This window comes from Callorhinus ursinus, unplaced genomic scaffold (genome assembly GCF_003265705.2).
Source record: "Callorhinus ursinus isolate GAN/ISIS: 27379988/994484 unplaced genomic scaffold, GSC_fseal_2.0 scaffold7, whole genome shotgun sequence".
Taxonomy (NCBI): domain Eukaryota; kingdom Metazoa; phylum Chordata; class Mammalia; order Carnivora; family Otariidae; genus Callorhinus; species Callorhinus ursinus.
Window position 1 is genome coordinate 40,070,914 of NW_027397069.1, and position 15,310 is coordinate 40,086,223.

Consider the following 15,310-nt stretch of genomic DNA (forward strand, 5'->3'; position numbering starts at 1 on the left):
ATAAGTAGGCTCTACACCCAGTGTGAGGCTTGAACTCACGACCCTGAGATTGAGAGTCGTGTGCTCCACTGACTGAACCAGCCAGGAGCCCCTAAAAAAATCAAAGTGATAAAAGCTCATATGAAGAAACTAATAAAAAATTGCTGTATGAGTTCAATCTGACTTGTGATAAAATGTTCCTATCACACCAGATCATGAGTTTCAAATGTATGTTTATAAGATAATTCATTACAATATTTTATATTCCCACGATTTGAAATGCAAGGATCGTTAAAAATGAATTTATTAATTGCCACAAATTATTTGGGTTTGTATATAGGCATGTGATAAATTAACCAGGCATTTTAAAATATTTATACATAGTTGCACCTGCATTTCATAGTAAAAAATGAAGTACATTTTGTTTCCTAAGATGATTCTTCAATTTATTCTGAGATATCTACCAGAAGAAAAAGTGACTTAATATTTATTAAGATTTTACTATGTGCCTGACTCTACTCTGAAGGTCTTTTGCCTACATTATTTCATGTAATTCTCAAAATCACCCTGAAGAGCAATATTATCTTTATTTTATAAATAAAGAAACAAAGAAGGCTAGAAGCTAGAGAATGCTGATGCCAGAATTTAAACTCAAATCTAACTGAAGCCACTACTTTCCACTACACCAAGCTGCCTGCCCAAAGAAACAAAACAGAAGGCAACCAACAACATGTTAGCTACAATTTTATCACCTACATCTGTTCATTTCTGGTAAGATGCAGAAATCACAAAGGCTTTTTCCCAATCCCTGATGGGCTGAAAAAATAAATTTGGATACTAGGAAAATTTGGATACTACCAGAATCCTCACATAAAATTAACAGTTTCTTTCATTAATGCAGAAAAAAATTAAAACCCTTATTAAGAGTTGGAATGGTATTTGGAATCTCACAAACTGACAGAGATAGCAGTGGGTAGGGTACAACCTCTGGAGAAGGACTGCATAGGTTATACCACAGCTCTGACACTGAATAGTTTTGTAATCTTCGACAAGAGATAACTTTTCTGAGCCTCCTCTTTAAGATAGGGATAGAGCCTACCTCAGAGGATTAACTAAGTTAATACATGCAAAGTACTTAGAACAGTATCTGGCTTAAATAAGCACGTAGTAAATGTGAGCTGTCACTGTTATAATTATTATTAGCATTATAATAATGCAAATTTTAAACAATACTTGGATGATAAGTTGCTTCCCTATTTACACATGTCCCCTATACCGACCCCTACCTTTAGTTAGGATCCTTACCTTGCTTTATTTATTTTTTTGTTTGCATTTGTTTTCATTGAAAATAGGGCAGAAAGAACGCTTTAGTAAAAATTTCACTGTCAAACTATAAAAATCGTATTATACAGAAAATTCAGATAGATCAGAAAATCAAAATCTTACTCTAATACTGTTTTTCACCTAAAATATAAACATTCTCCAGATAAAATTCTCTTATACACCCTTTAAAATTTTTTTATATTAAAAAATACTAAGAAATACTTTTAAAAAGTAAAAATCAGGGCGCCTGGGTGGCTCAGTCAGTTAAGCGGCTGCCTTCGGCTCAGGTCATGATCCCAGGGTCCTGGGATCGAGCCCCACATCCAGCTCCCTGCTCAGCAGAGAGCCTGCTTCTCCCTCTCCGTCTGCCTGCCACTCTGCCTGCTTGTGCTGTCTCTCTATCTGTCGAATAAATAAATAAAATCTTAAAAAAAAAAAAAGTAAAAATCACTCATAATCCTATCATAAGAAATATAAATAGAATGAAAGTACTATCTTCTGCCTACTCAAGCCCTCCTCTAGGGATAGCCAATATTAACATTTTCAGAGGTTATTCTTCCTTTTTATATAATTCATATAGACATATCTATGCATATTTTATTTTTAAACAAAAAAAGCAGACTCATGCACATCTCAACAGCTGCTGTATACTTTTTAAATCAACTCTATATCAAGGCCATCTTTCCATGCCCAGAGGTATCTCATTCATTTTGATACTCCATGTTCTTTTTTTTTTTAAAGAAGGGTACTTATTATTATGTATCAACCAAATTGAGGGTGGAGCATAATTCTTACTCATCATTGTTTTTTCCAGTGCCTAGCTATAATACAGTCAAACAAACGGTATTCAGTAAGTATATACTAAAAGAAAGATACAGTTACTAAAGACAATGGGAATGGAACAAGCTTCTAAGTTAAAAATCATTACCTGTTTAACACTGTCACCTGGGCTCAACTAAAGGGGCAACACTAAAATAGAAAATACACTTTCTGTCTTACTTTCTGTAAGACAAGTTTGTATCAAAGCACACTGGGACAGAGTTAGACTGAATTCAAGTGATTACAGGGAAACACTGCACAACATAGAAACACTGAGCTCAAGCCAAATAAATTCATTCTCCCACTTCTGAGTGATGTGTCTTTGACAAAGTCACAAAAAGCCCCAGTTTCTTCATCTGGAAAGTGTGGATAATTGTATTTATTACAAGATTATGGTGAAGAATCAATTAGAAAATAGTTGTGAAATCGCTTTTCTCATGGCCCAGATAAGATCTTTGGTATTAGACTGACAACTGGAATTAAATCCCAGTCATACCATTGAGCAGCAGTGTGACCTTTTAAAATCAGAATAATGCTACCTACCTATTTTCTTCATTCATTTATTCTACACTATAGTTAAGTAAGCACGGACTCTGGACAAGCATCAACATTGTTCTAGTCACTATATACAAAGCAGTAGTAAGACTCATAATTTATCCTGTGGTGCTTTAGGTATAATGGGAAGAAGCAGACAACAAATAAGTAAACAAACTAGTAACACGGTTTAAAATTGTGATAATGACGAATTGAGTGTCTGCCTTCAGCTCAGGTCATGATCCCAGGGTCCTGGGATCAAGACCCAGCTTTGGGCTCCCTGCTTCTTCTCCCTCTGCCATTCCTCCCCCCCGCCCCATACTCTCTGGCTCTCCCTCTCTGTCAAATAAATAAATAAAATCTAAAAAAAACCAACCAAACAAAAAACAAAAGCAAACATTGCGTTATTCACATGTATGTTTAACTTGGCTGATTTTCCTTCTTTTCTTTATAAACAAATTGCAGGAATACAGCTACATCACAAATTTCATATGTAAAATATGCCACTGGATTAATTTTTCTTCTACCTCTAAACACATTAAACACTCAGATTTTGTAATGTCCTCTCCAGAGGGCATCTCTAGCCACAATTTGGCCTTTCCTCCAACAGTAACTAACAGACACTTGAAAACAGTTTCACTTCCTGGTAAGTGAGAAGTGTCTTGTTCTGAGTGTTCTCAGTGTATTAGGATCACACATGTGTCCACACCTGCACAGTGCCTGAACATGTCCCAGGCGTCTTCCCTCTAGCCTCTCTTTGGTTCTCAGCCTGGATTTCACTTTTTCTGGGAGGTCCTTCTCCTCCAACCCCACAGACTGAGCCAAGTACCCTTGCTCTGTGCACAGCAATGTACACACCAGCACAGAAGAGAACTGCCAGAATCTCTCTCCTGTGCTAGACTTTAAGATCTCTGAACGGTGTTCTTTTTACCAATATATCCCTTCTAACATAGTACCTGCTGCGTGGTAAGCCTCAAGTTAATACTGTGGAACAAATAAATGATCATTAACTATTTCCCAGACTGAATATGCACTGCTTTATGAAGAAAAAAACATTTAAAAAAATTAAAAAAATTTACTACTGTCTATTCATACCACCATGGTAGCATAATCTCTTGTAATCTGTATTTTCTAACAACTTCAAGAAGAAAAAATATTTTCTGGGTCACCCTTCTATGGGTATAATGCTGTTTTCCTCTAATGAAGGAGCATTAAAGAAGATGAGGTAACAGGATATGGTGACATTGCTTTGTGGAGCCTAACATGTTCCCTGTAGTTGCTCCATTTTACCTGAGTCCTCAGAGGAAACCCTAAACTATAAAGGACCATTCCTTATTTCTTTCCTTTCAACCAACTCTCATACCTAAATAAGCCCTGTCAGTCACATTTCTGTGTTTCTTATAAAACTCCTCTCAAACTGGATTATTTCATCTTCTTAGTATATCCTGGACATATAATAACACAAGAATTTTTAATCAAATGTAGCACTGCAGTCTTAACTATCATCCCCATACTATTCACTGCCATTAATGCCTTTAGTTCAATTGTGCATTAGTGGACTTGGGTAAGTGAGGTAACGTTCCCTTGTTGATAAACTGGGCATTTATACAAGAGGTGCTAAACTTGTGAGTCAGAAACCATTTAGAAATAACAATTTAGGTTATTTTTGCTTTAACTCAAATATCAACGTTTACTGCAGAAAAAACAAAAACTAAAATGTCACTTATTATCAAACTTGCAAAAACGGAAAGGATAAGGTGTCAAAACAACTAAAACTCTCATATAGGAAGCATCAGTCAAACATAAGAAACTAAACTTAACTTGTGTGATCTTTTCTTCCAAGCTGATTAATATTTTCCAGGACCATAAGTATGATAATTTTAGACTCCATATTATCTTTGTAACACATTTCTTGCAAATTTCACAGAAAACTATAGCAAAACAAAAATGAGAACTCTTACAACTTGAAGCCAAAATATGCTAGTGAAATTTAAAGCTACTTTATTTTTGCAGACAAAAAAAATGAAAGTAAAGAGGATTTTTATAAATAAAAAGCAAAGGAATGTCCACTGACGGCTAGAATACTATTTTAAAAAAGCCCCTATGGTACAACAGCTTACCTATTGATGTCTAAAATGATTCAAGTTCAATAGCTGAAACTACTGCAGAGTAATCCTCCAACAAGTAAAACAAAACAGAAATAAATAATTAAAGGTATTTGTTACAAAAAGCTGGTCTCAACTGACTAGGACATGAATTCACATCATAACTGAAGCATAACACTTTCTAGTATTTCTATGTCTGTATTTCAGCCATTTTATACATAATTTTTTTTACTTCAAAATTTTCAATGATACAAATCAGGGCTTTTTGTATAAAATATCTTTAGATGTTGTGTATATTCTGTAATGATCACGAAACTCTTTGACTCTGAAAATCTGTCTTTCAGCTCAAAATTTATATACTTGTTTCCTCAATAAAAAATTATTTCCTCTACAGATTTATTCTGTATGAATTCTGACCTAGATTATAAAATATAAGACCAGGGATTATGTCTCATGCCTTGCAGGTATATGTAAACATAAGAAGTTATTAAATGATTATGTTTTCCCTATACTATAAAAATAAAATGTAACCTTTTAAAAATATAATGTGACAGGCAGGAAGAGAAATCACCCATCATCTCAAGCATATAGCTTAACTTTTTCAAGCTGTATTAAATATGCTCTTTCTTACCAGTCTCTTCAAAATAATCATTTTAATGTCCATATAACATTTATCTGCTGGATATCCTTCAGCTTGTCTTCTAACTCCACCACTTCACTGGCACTATTTTTGTCAAGGTCTTTAATCAGTGGTGTGCGGGAGCCAACTTGAACACTGTACTAGAACTGACATTAAATTTTCAGAAAAATCTGGAAGCTGCGGTTAAACTACTGACAGTCTGAAATTGGCAGCAGTGGAAGTATTTACACCACAGAAATAGGAAAAGCTAAAAAACAAGAGCATTCCCCTGTCCCTACCTCTTCTCCCAGAGCCTACTGCTAAACATTCACCTGTACACTGTTGGTTCTACATAAACTCAATGGACACTTTCCATCCTTATCTCTCAGTTTCTCTCATACTCCTACCTCTTTGGCAGCTGCTTTCTCAGTTTCCTTTACTGGCTCCTCCACCCCTACTTGATCTCTAAATTCAACTGCCTGCTTGATGTCTCTCCTTGATTTTTAAAAATTAACATATCTTAAAATTAAACTCTTGATTGCTCTCCCCCCCCACCCCCCACAATAGGTGCTTAGAAATGGAGCATCATAGAAAGAGTTCTGAGTCGGGAATCAGACAGACAGGGGGCCATGTTCCAGTTCTTTACTTCTTATGGGTAATATGTTTTATCCCTTCAAGCCTATTACTTATCTGTCAAATGGAAATAACAACATACGTTTTGCATTTGCAGATGATTAAATGAATTAATAGTATGCAAAGCACCTAGAACAGTTCCTAGCATATAGTAGATGCTCAATAATGGCTACTTATTATTCTATTTTTATGGTCAATAAATGCTTAAATGAGTGGATCATTAATTGAGGAGGAGGAGGAAAATAGAAGAATGGCAAAAATGAAAAAGAGGCTTGTGTGTCCTAGCATTCTGAGAAGCTATATCTATCTTCTATAGCTCTAAGTACCAAAGAAAATTAATTATATATCACAACTGATAGCATGGTTAACAAATCTTAAAAATATGTATGCCAAATAATTTGATTTCCATACATTTGCCTGAAAAAATAACCATCGCTATGCAAATAATTTAACTAAAATATTACTTTGCGGGGGCGCCTGGGTGGCTCAGTTGGGTAAGCAACTGTCTTCAGCTCATGTCATGATCCTGGAGTCCCAGGATCAAGTCCCGCATTGGGCTCCCTGCTCAGTGGGGAGTCTGCTTCTCCCTCTGACCCTCTCCCCTCTCATGTTCTCTCCCACTCTCTCTCTCTCAAATAAATAAATAAAATCTTTAAAAAATATTATTTTGGAAAGTTATTGTTATAGCAAAATTTGGAAACTTTTAAATTAGTAACAACATTAATAGAATTACAATCAATTACTATGGGGCCATTAAAAATTATGCTGGAAGGAATATATAATCACATAGAAATATGGTTATATTTCATTGTAGGACAAAAAAGCAGCTGTATGTAAGTATGATCTCAAACAGAAACAAAAACAGAATATGGTGATGAGATCATGGGCCATTTTCCTTTTCTTTTGTTACCTATATTTTTAATTTTTTCTAAATTTATCAATTAACACCTATACAATAGGAAACAATATGCTTCTGTGGTACCTGATCAAGACATTTATTAACCTCAATTATTAGCTTTCTATTCTTAAAATGCCTTTCTAAGACATGCTTTAAAAAGTGCATTTCAAATTTATGATAAGCTGATTTTAACCAATTTTTCTATGTATTTCCTTTAAAATTTTTCACTAAGGTTATCCCTAAATCCACACATAATATTTTGTATATAATTATTAAATTCAAATCACTACTAAATTTACATTCAGAATCTGGACATTATATGTGCAGATTTTTTATTTCACTATTCCATAGATTACATGAGATGTTCAACACTTTGTTATAGAATAAGCTTTGTATTAGATAATTTTGCCCAACTCTAAGCTAATATACGTGTTTTGAGCACATTTAAGTTAGGCCAGGCTAAGGTGTATTAAATGCATTTTGACTTATGGTATTTTCAACTTACAGTGGGTTTACTAGAATGTAACCCTATCTTAAATCAAGGAAGATCTGTACTTGGGTGATCCTTTCTTGGGGAAACCCTTCACAGGAACATCTGGCCTAAAACATACTTTTTTCTTAGTTTCCTGCCTTTCCAATCAAGCCATTACCATTATATCACATTTCCTTCCTACAGTCCCCTCTTCTTCAGTCTTCAAAATTTGAGCTATAAATCTATAAGCCAAACTATTTAGGCTGACTTGAAACTTGATTAAAAGAAAATAAAACAAAAACAAAAAAGACACCTAACAACTATCAAAAGCCTACAACTTCATGTCAATTACCCATCAAACCACCAATATTATATCTGCTAACATCTAAATATGTTATTTATATCTGAATATTATGCAGAATTTGAAGTTATACAGTAATGTTAATCAAGTAAATGCTACTTCTCACAAAATTCACAGGAAATAGAGTAATGGAACACCACAAAAACAGTGTACGTAGTGTAGTCTGAATATTTTTTTGCCATTGAAAAGAGATAATGAAGCATTTTAGGAAAGGGTGTAGTGGGATCAAATTCATGCTTTTGTTTTGTTTTTTTAAAGATTTTACTTATTTATTTGAAAGAGAAAGTGAGAGAGAGAGAGTGAGATCACGAGCAGGGGAGAAGGGTAGAGGGAGAAGCAGACCCCCTGCTGAGCAGGGAGCCTGATGTGGGACTCCATCCCAGGACCCTGGCATCATGACCTGAGCCGAAGTCACTTAACCGACTGAGCCACCCAGGCGCCCTCAAATTTTTTTAAAAGATGACTGACCACAATATGGAGAGTGGGATGATAAAGATCTGCAAAGAGTGAGTGGAGCACTGATGAGGGCCTGTAGTAGGGTAGTAGGGGTGGAGATGAGGAGATGAGTGGAGGAGGCTATTGCTGCTATTACTAATCAAGATGATGATGATGATGGTGGTGGTGGTGGTAGAACTACCACTATATGGAGGCTTATGTAACAAGCACTGTGCTTAGCACTTTATGTGCATTATCTAATTTGATCTTCTCAACAACCCTACATCTTAGGTGCTGCTACTATTCTCCATTTCCCAATAAAGACATTAAGGTTTAAGAAGTTATGTAACTTGCCCAAACACATACAACTGGTAAATACAAAAGTTGTGAGGGTGCCTGGGTGGCTCAGTCTTAAATCTAAAAAAAAAAAAAAAAAAAGTTGTGAGTTAAGTTAGTATAGAATCAGTTGTATTTATCTGCCCCAGAAACCTGTCCAATTCTCTCCTTCTTTTGGTAACAGAATCTTGCTTTGAGAGGGAAGGTAGATGTGGGAACTACTCTTTCCTCCTTACATATAATACTGAGGAAATCAATTAAATCAGTTAATTAATTCAGATGTCCTGTGTTTTCCTGACCAAGGGGCCTTTCCTGACTAAGGAGGCCTTTTCCTGTCTGACTTTCCAGGTATGAGGGCCATTTCTTTGATTCTGACAAATATTTGTTTTTATTACTTTTTATCTCATATTATAAATGAAGATTTGACATTTCTCCAAATCTCTTTGGGATGCTGTCCTACCTAGCCACTCCACATACATGAATGCCAAAACCCCTAGCAGGACTCAGTTGAGCTTGCGTAACCCATAATTATGTGATGAAAGGTATTTATCTTTGCCCCCCAAAAATTTACTTGGAAAATTGAGTCTTTTTACCTGCATATCTTTATATGTCATTATACCTGGGTCAATCATTGCTACCATGTGGAGACACTCTGTCAGCAAACAAAAATAGCAGAATGCAGAGACAGAAAGATTTTCCAGTTATTGCACAAAAAAAAATTCCTTTTTTACTTATTTGCATTTCTGCGGCTTACATCTTAAAGCAAACTAATTTAGAAGTTGGTGCCAGAAAATAGGATGATACAAGTGACAGAATCTCAAATGTAAAACTTTTTAAAAAGATTTTATTTATTTATTTATTTGAGAGAGGGAGAGAGAGAGTAGAAACAGCATGAGAGGGGAGAGGGCCAGAGGGAGAAGCAGGCTCCCCACTGAGCTGGGAACCCGATGTGGGATTTAACCCCAGGACTCTGGGATCATGACCTGAGCCAAAGGCAGACGCTTAACCCACTGGGCCACTCAGGCGCCCTCAAATGTAAAACTTTTTAGCAAAGAAAGAGTGCAGGGTAGTGAAAGTCTCCTCATCCCCTAACAGGAAGTTGGAACTCCTTACTGTGCATTTAAACTGTAGCCTACTGTCCTGAAACTGAGACCACCTAACTAAGGACGCTGATGCTTTAAGAGAACATGGTATGAAAAGAAGGTGCTGGTTACTTCTTACTGCCTTCAGTACACCCTATAAGAAAGACACAAGTTGGAAAGTTGGAAAGTAGAAAGGACACAAATACAATTAGGTAAGAGGTGTTCTTCTCAATTATCACCAACAAACCAAAAAAGAATCAGATAATCGTACTTCTTGAGGGATTACAGAACTCTATGAACCACGAAACAAGACAGGGAAAGCGGGAGATAAGACTGGGTCCTGGAAAGAGGAAGCTTGATCACCTATGACCATGTCCAACATTTATAAATGTTGGATGAGTTCTTAGTTCCTATATTTATTTAATTTAAATCTTATCCTTCTCATAAGAATGTCTCTATTTGAATTCTCTTCATATTTTTCTAAGTGTTTACTCTGCCTATAACTAGGTTATATTCTTTATTCTGATTTCTAAGATTTTGATGCAAAATATGAAGAAACATATATAAAACTGATAACATATAATTTACAGAATAAACTACACAGAAAAGGGAATGGTAGATAAATACAAATGTAAGAGAGTTACTCTGTCCACTATTCTCACAATGCCCCTTGTTCCCCTTTCAGAACAAATTAAGGTTATCCTGTTCTCATTTAGATGTAGAGAGTTAAAACAGTAAAGTTACTGTCTCAAGGCATTCCTACCTCTATCTCTGGCCAACCTATCTTCCATAATAACAGAAAGAATCAAACCTACTCTTTCTGTCTCAACTTGAAATTTAAAATATATATTCTCAGTGGACACTGTTCTAAGTGGTAGTTATGTATCACTGAGGTGATATATTGATAAACTTAAGGTATATGATGGAATAAAAATTGATTTTTTGAAAGTGGGCTTGATAATGTAGCCACCAATTATACTATCTAGTCTGTAAAACCAAATTCAAAAAGAAAAATCTATATATAAAAGCCTTTTGGAACACAACCCTATCACAAGCTGATCAATTAAATCTTCCCAAGTTGACATCAAATCATTACATATCATATAGAAATACTTTAATTAGTGATTACTCTCAGAGAATAATGTAATCCAACCTCATTTTTTTCAGAATACTGATAAAAATGTCAACTAGAATTATGTTTGATGTCAATTTAAAGATCCAACAAAAAGTTAATGTTAAGAGAAAATCTCTAAGTACATGTGATGATCAATGACTTCTGATAGAAGTTTTAAAAAATTAGAATAAAGAAATGATAGCACCCTTTTAGAGAAAATTATATGATATAATGTGAAGGTAAATGTGTTACTAACCTGCCTTAAATTTGTCAGAAGTATATTTTTATATAGCCAGACACATTACACAGAATCTGGTATGATAATAACAAGTCCATCCAGGCCTACATTTACTCAGCCAAAAGATGATTTTTAGGGTACTAAAACCACATAAAATCCTGAGACAGCTCATACAATACAAAACATAGAAGCAAGAAAGATTCGATTATTCAACTAAATTAGAAACAAAAATTAAAAAAACCCAAATATATGTATCACTGAATCAGACTATTTCTTTTTTTTTTTTTTTTAAGATTTTATTTATTTATTTGAGAGAGAGAGAATGAGAGATAGAGAGCACGAGAGGGGAGAAGGTCAGAGGGAGAAGCAGACTCCCTGCTGAGCAGGGAGCCCGATGCGGGACTCGATCCCGGGTGAATCAGACTATTTCTTTATAATCAACCTGGGACTGTAAATGACCCACATAATGACACCGTTGTGAACATTAAAATTATAAGATCTTCACTTTTTTCATTAGTTGTCCATGAAGCATTTAACCATTTAATATTGTAGAGACTCCATCCTGAAAAGCTTCCTAAATTTTCCTTGGAAAAATGGCCAACATTTTCTCCCATCAAAGAAGAGTTAATTTTATAACTCAAGATTTATAGAACAATGACCAAATTCTGAGGGAAGACCAAAGTGGAGATTCAATTTTATGAAAGTAAAAAGTTATTTTAGGCTTTATTTCCAATTTAGAAAACATATAAAATCATAAAATGAACAGAAAAACAATTCCGTTGCTTGCCTCATCCATTTACTTTACTATGAACCCCAGCTCACCTAAGGAAACTGCAGTAGCATTGAGTGAGTTAACAAGAGAAAGAGTAAGAGTGAGGTTGGCAACCACAGGAGAGCATTCACATCTATCCTGTCACCTTCACTGTAATAGGATTGATTACATGAAGGCAGAGCCACGGCACTATAAGACACATCTATAGGCACAATAATCTTCAGTGTATATATACATATCAACTTATTGTCCAGCTGTTTGTGGTCATGTGTGTTATAATCAATCTCTTATGAGTGATGTCAACATCATCAAAGAAAAAGTTTAGGGTCTGAAGAGCTGCTACTGACAGAATCAGCTTTTGGTCAGACTAACATTTAAAACAATGAAATATTAAACCAAACAGTATTTTCAAGTCTGCCTAATTAAAATATTACCTAGCCATTCAAACTAACTGATTGGTCTTATTTTGGCAATAAAACTTTGAAGTAAAGGATTAAATATTATTAAAGATTACAGGCATATATCATTTTATTGCACTTTACAGATATTACATTTTTTTACAAACTGAAGGTTTGTGGCAACCCTCTGTCCAGCAAGTCTACCAGCACCATTTTTCCAACAGCATTTGCTCACTTCATGTCTCTGTCTCACATTTTGGTAATTCTCACAATATTTCAAATTTATTCATTATTCCTATGTTTGTTATGGTGATCTGTGATCAGTGATTATGACTTTCTGAAAGCTCAGATAATGGTCAGCATTTTTTTTAGCAATAAAGTATTTTTTAATCAAGGTATGTACATTGTTTTTTAGACATAATGCAATTGCACATTTAATTGTCTACAGTATAGTGTAAACATAACTAGACAGTAAGCTTCTTTGGGGCAAGAGCTACAAGATCCCTATTATTACCCCGAATGTTTAGAAAGAACTATTTTATTATATCCTGTACCCACCACTAGCCATAGACCTGGTACAAATAAATACTACATAAAATACATTTATAGAACGAAGAATTCCTCGTAACGCATAGAATGCAGTCTTGCTTCAGTCTCAATCCCATTTTCCACCTTGTAGGCAGAGAAAAAAAAATTTTGTTTTTCATGAAGGCACCAAACAAACTTCATTGCTCTCATGCCAAAAACCCTTTCACGGCTTTGCAATGCCATTTAGATAAAATTAAAAGTTCCTTAGGAAAAATCCTCTTTATCTGTCCCCAGCTTACCACTTCTACCTCTGGCCCTCTAACCCCACCTCTCCCACACTGTCCCAAAGACAGGGAACTGGTGTTCTGCTGCCTCAAAGCCTGGACACCCAGAGCTCCCTCTACTTGGACTGTCCTTGATCCAACATTGCTCTGCGGATTTGTCTAAAATGCTACCTCCTTCAAGAAGTGTTCTGCCCATCTCCCATCTTTTTTAGCCAGCTTGCCCTCATAGTACTTCTGGGAAAGAATGAAAATTTTGTTTCTCTGAGAATAGTGGTGACCAAATATGATAGAAAACTAATATAAGGGGCACCTGGGTGGCCTAGTTGGTTGAGCATCGGACCCTTGATTTCGGCTCAAGTCATGATCTCAGTCATGAGATCAACCCCTGCGTTGGGCTCTGCACTGGGTGTGAAGCCTGCTTGAGTTTCTCCCTCTTCCTCTGCCCTCTCCCATGCTTGTGCTTTCTCTCTCTCTTCAAAAACAAAAACAAAAACAAAGACTAATATAAGTTGGAGGGAGTAATTTCTGGTGTTAGGATGACTGCAGAACATGTGATTTGGGATTATATTTAAGAGGTTGTACTGTACAAATATTAGAAATATCTAATTTCTTGAATTTAGGAATTTATGAAGGTCACAGATTATATTCTCTGTAAAAACCAAGGATCTGGAATATTATATTATATATATTATATAATGTCCATATTTTCTCACATGCTAGCAGATTCTATGTCATATTAAATAACAGTGACATAAATAAAACACATCTACTAAAACAATGGCCTGTATTACCATATGTGTTCATAAATTTCTGTTTCCTCAGAAGCATATCTAACACAGATGTTTGTTTTTTACTGTAGTATTTATGTCATGTTTCTTAACTTTGATACCTTTTTCCAAATGGAATGCTAATATTATTTCATTTTGTTGGTATAAAATTAGTTCTGTGAGAACTGAAGCCTTATAGGTACATGGGTCACCATAAAATTACCATTCTCAGTCTCAACCTCATTATGACTTAGGAGACACTGTAGGAGTCAAAAGCAAATGTACGGAAACAGAAGGATAAAAGAAAATCACATAAGTTCTGATTGGGAAAATATAAAGGAAGTTGTGATAAAAATATTAGGAAGTCAGAGATTTGAAGAAGCAGTAGAGAGTCTCTTGCTGGCTTCAGAAGCAAACATGTTGTGAACTGCCTATGGAGGAGGTCAGATGGCAAGAACCCGACAACTCCAGGAGCTGAAAGCCTCCCCAGGCAACATCAAGCAAGAAAATGGGAATTTTGATCTTAATCTATTAAGGAACTAAATTTTGCTAACAACCAGTGAGTGTATAAGAGGACATCAAGCCTCGGCTAAGATCATAGCCCCAAATGAAATCTTAAGCAAAGGCCCCAACTAAGTTCGCCTAGACTCCTGACCCACAGAAATTATGAGACAATAAATTTGCATTGTTTTAAGCCACTGACTTTGTGGTAATTTATTAAACAGCAATGGAAAACCAATACATTATGCTTTATAACCAAGAAAATATTGCTGTTACATGTGTCTGCTTACAAATCTCACCTACATCAAACTTTTTTTTTTTAAATACACTTTCTTTTCTATATAAGCTAGCAATGAGCTTCCATTTTCATGAAATCTGGATACTTCGAATTTGTTATCAAAGCATTTTATCTGCAAGCTTTCATTTAATTAAAAATATATCTGAAAGAGAAATCTGAATTTAAAAGTGTATTTCCCTAACTTTTTGGAATCATATTTTATTTTATTTTTTGGGGGGTATGGAGTGGAGGAAGGAGCAGAGGGAGAGGGAGAGAGGGGATCTTAAGCAGACTCCATGCCCAGCGCAGAGCCTGACACGGGGCTGAATCTCACAACCTGAGCCCAAATCAAGAGTTGGATGTTTAACCAACTGAGCCACTCAGGCGCCCCTGGAATCATATTTTAAAAACATACTATTTTAGAAAATATTTATTATATCCTATGCTTAGAAAAAAAGATATATATTTAACATACTTATTTATCTTTTCAGTATTTACATTAATCACTAAAATATACCATATTAAAGAATACATCATTATTGTGAGAGCATACTGACTCATTATGTCAGTATTTTCATATGATATGTAATATGTGAAGAAAAAAGAGATAGACAATTCACAATCAAAATGTCATTTAAGATTATATAATAATAAATTCTCCAATGTAACAATCTTTTTTCATATATAAATCTGTCATCTAGTGAAGCTGGGGGAAAGAGTTTGGTGATATTAACCATCATACAGTCACAGGGCAAAATAAGCTACCTTTTAGTATTTTCAGAATGTAACAATTCAAATTTTGTTCTGTGCTTCTGTCAAACAGGAAATTTGTAAC

The 15,310-nt window shown here is 35.1% G+C and overlaps 1 protein-coding gene across 3 annotated transcripts in view; it reads right to left on the reverse strand.

Annotated features, from left to right (window-relative positions):
- Positions 1-15,310, reverse strand: part of TDRD3 (tudor domain containing 3) — a 158,133-nt gene that overhangs the window by 45,864 nt on the left and 96,959 nt on the right. The gene's annotated exons all lie outside the window — the stretch shown is intronic.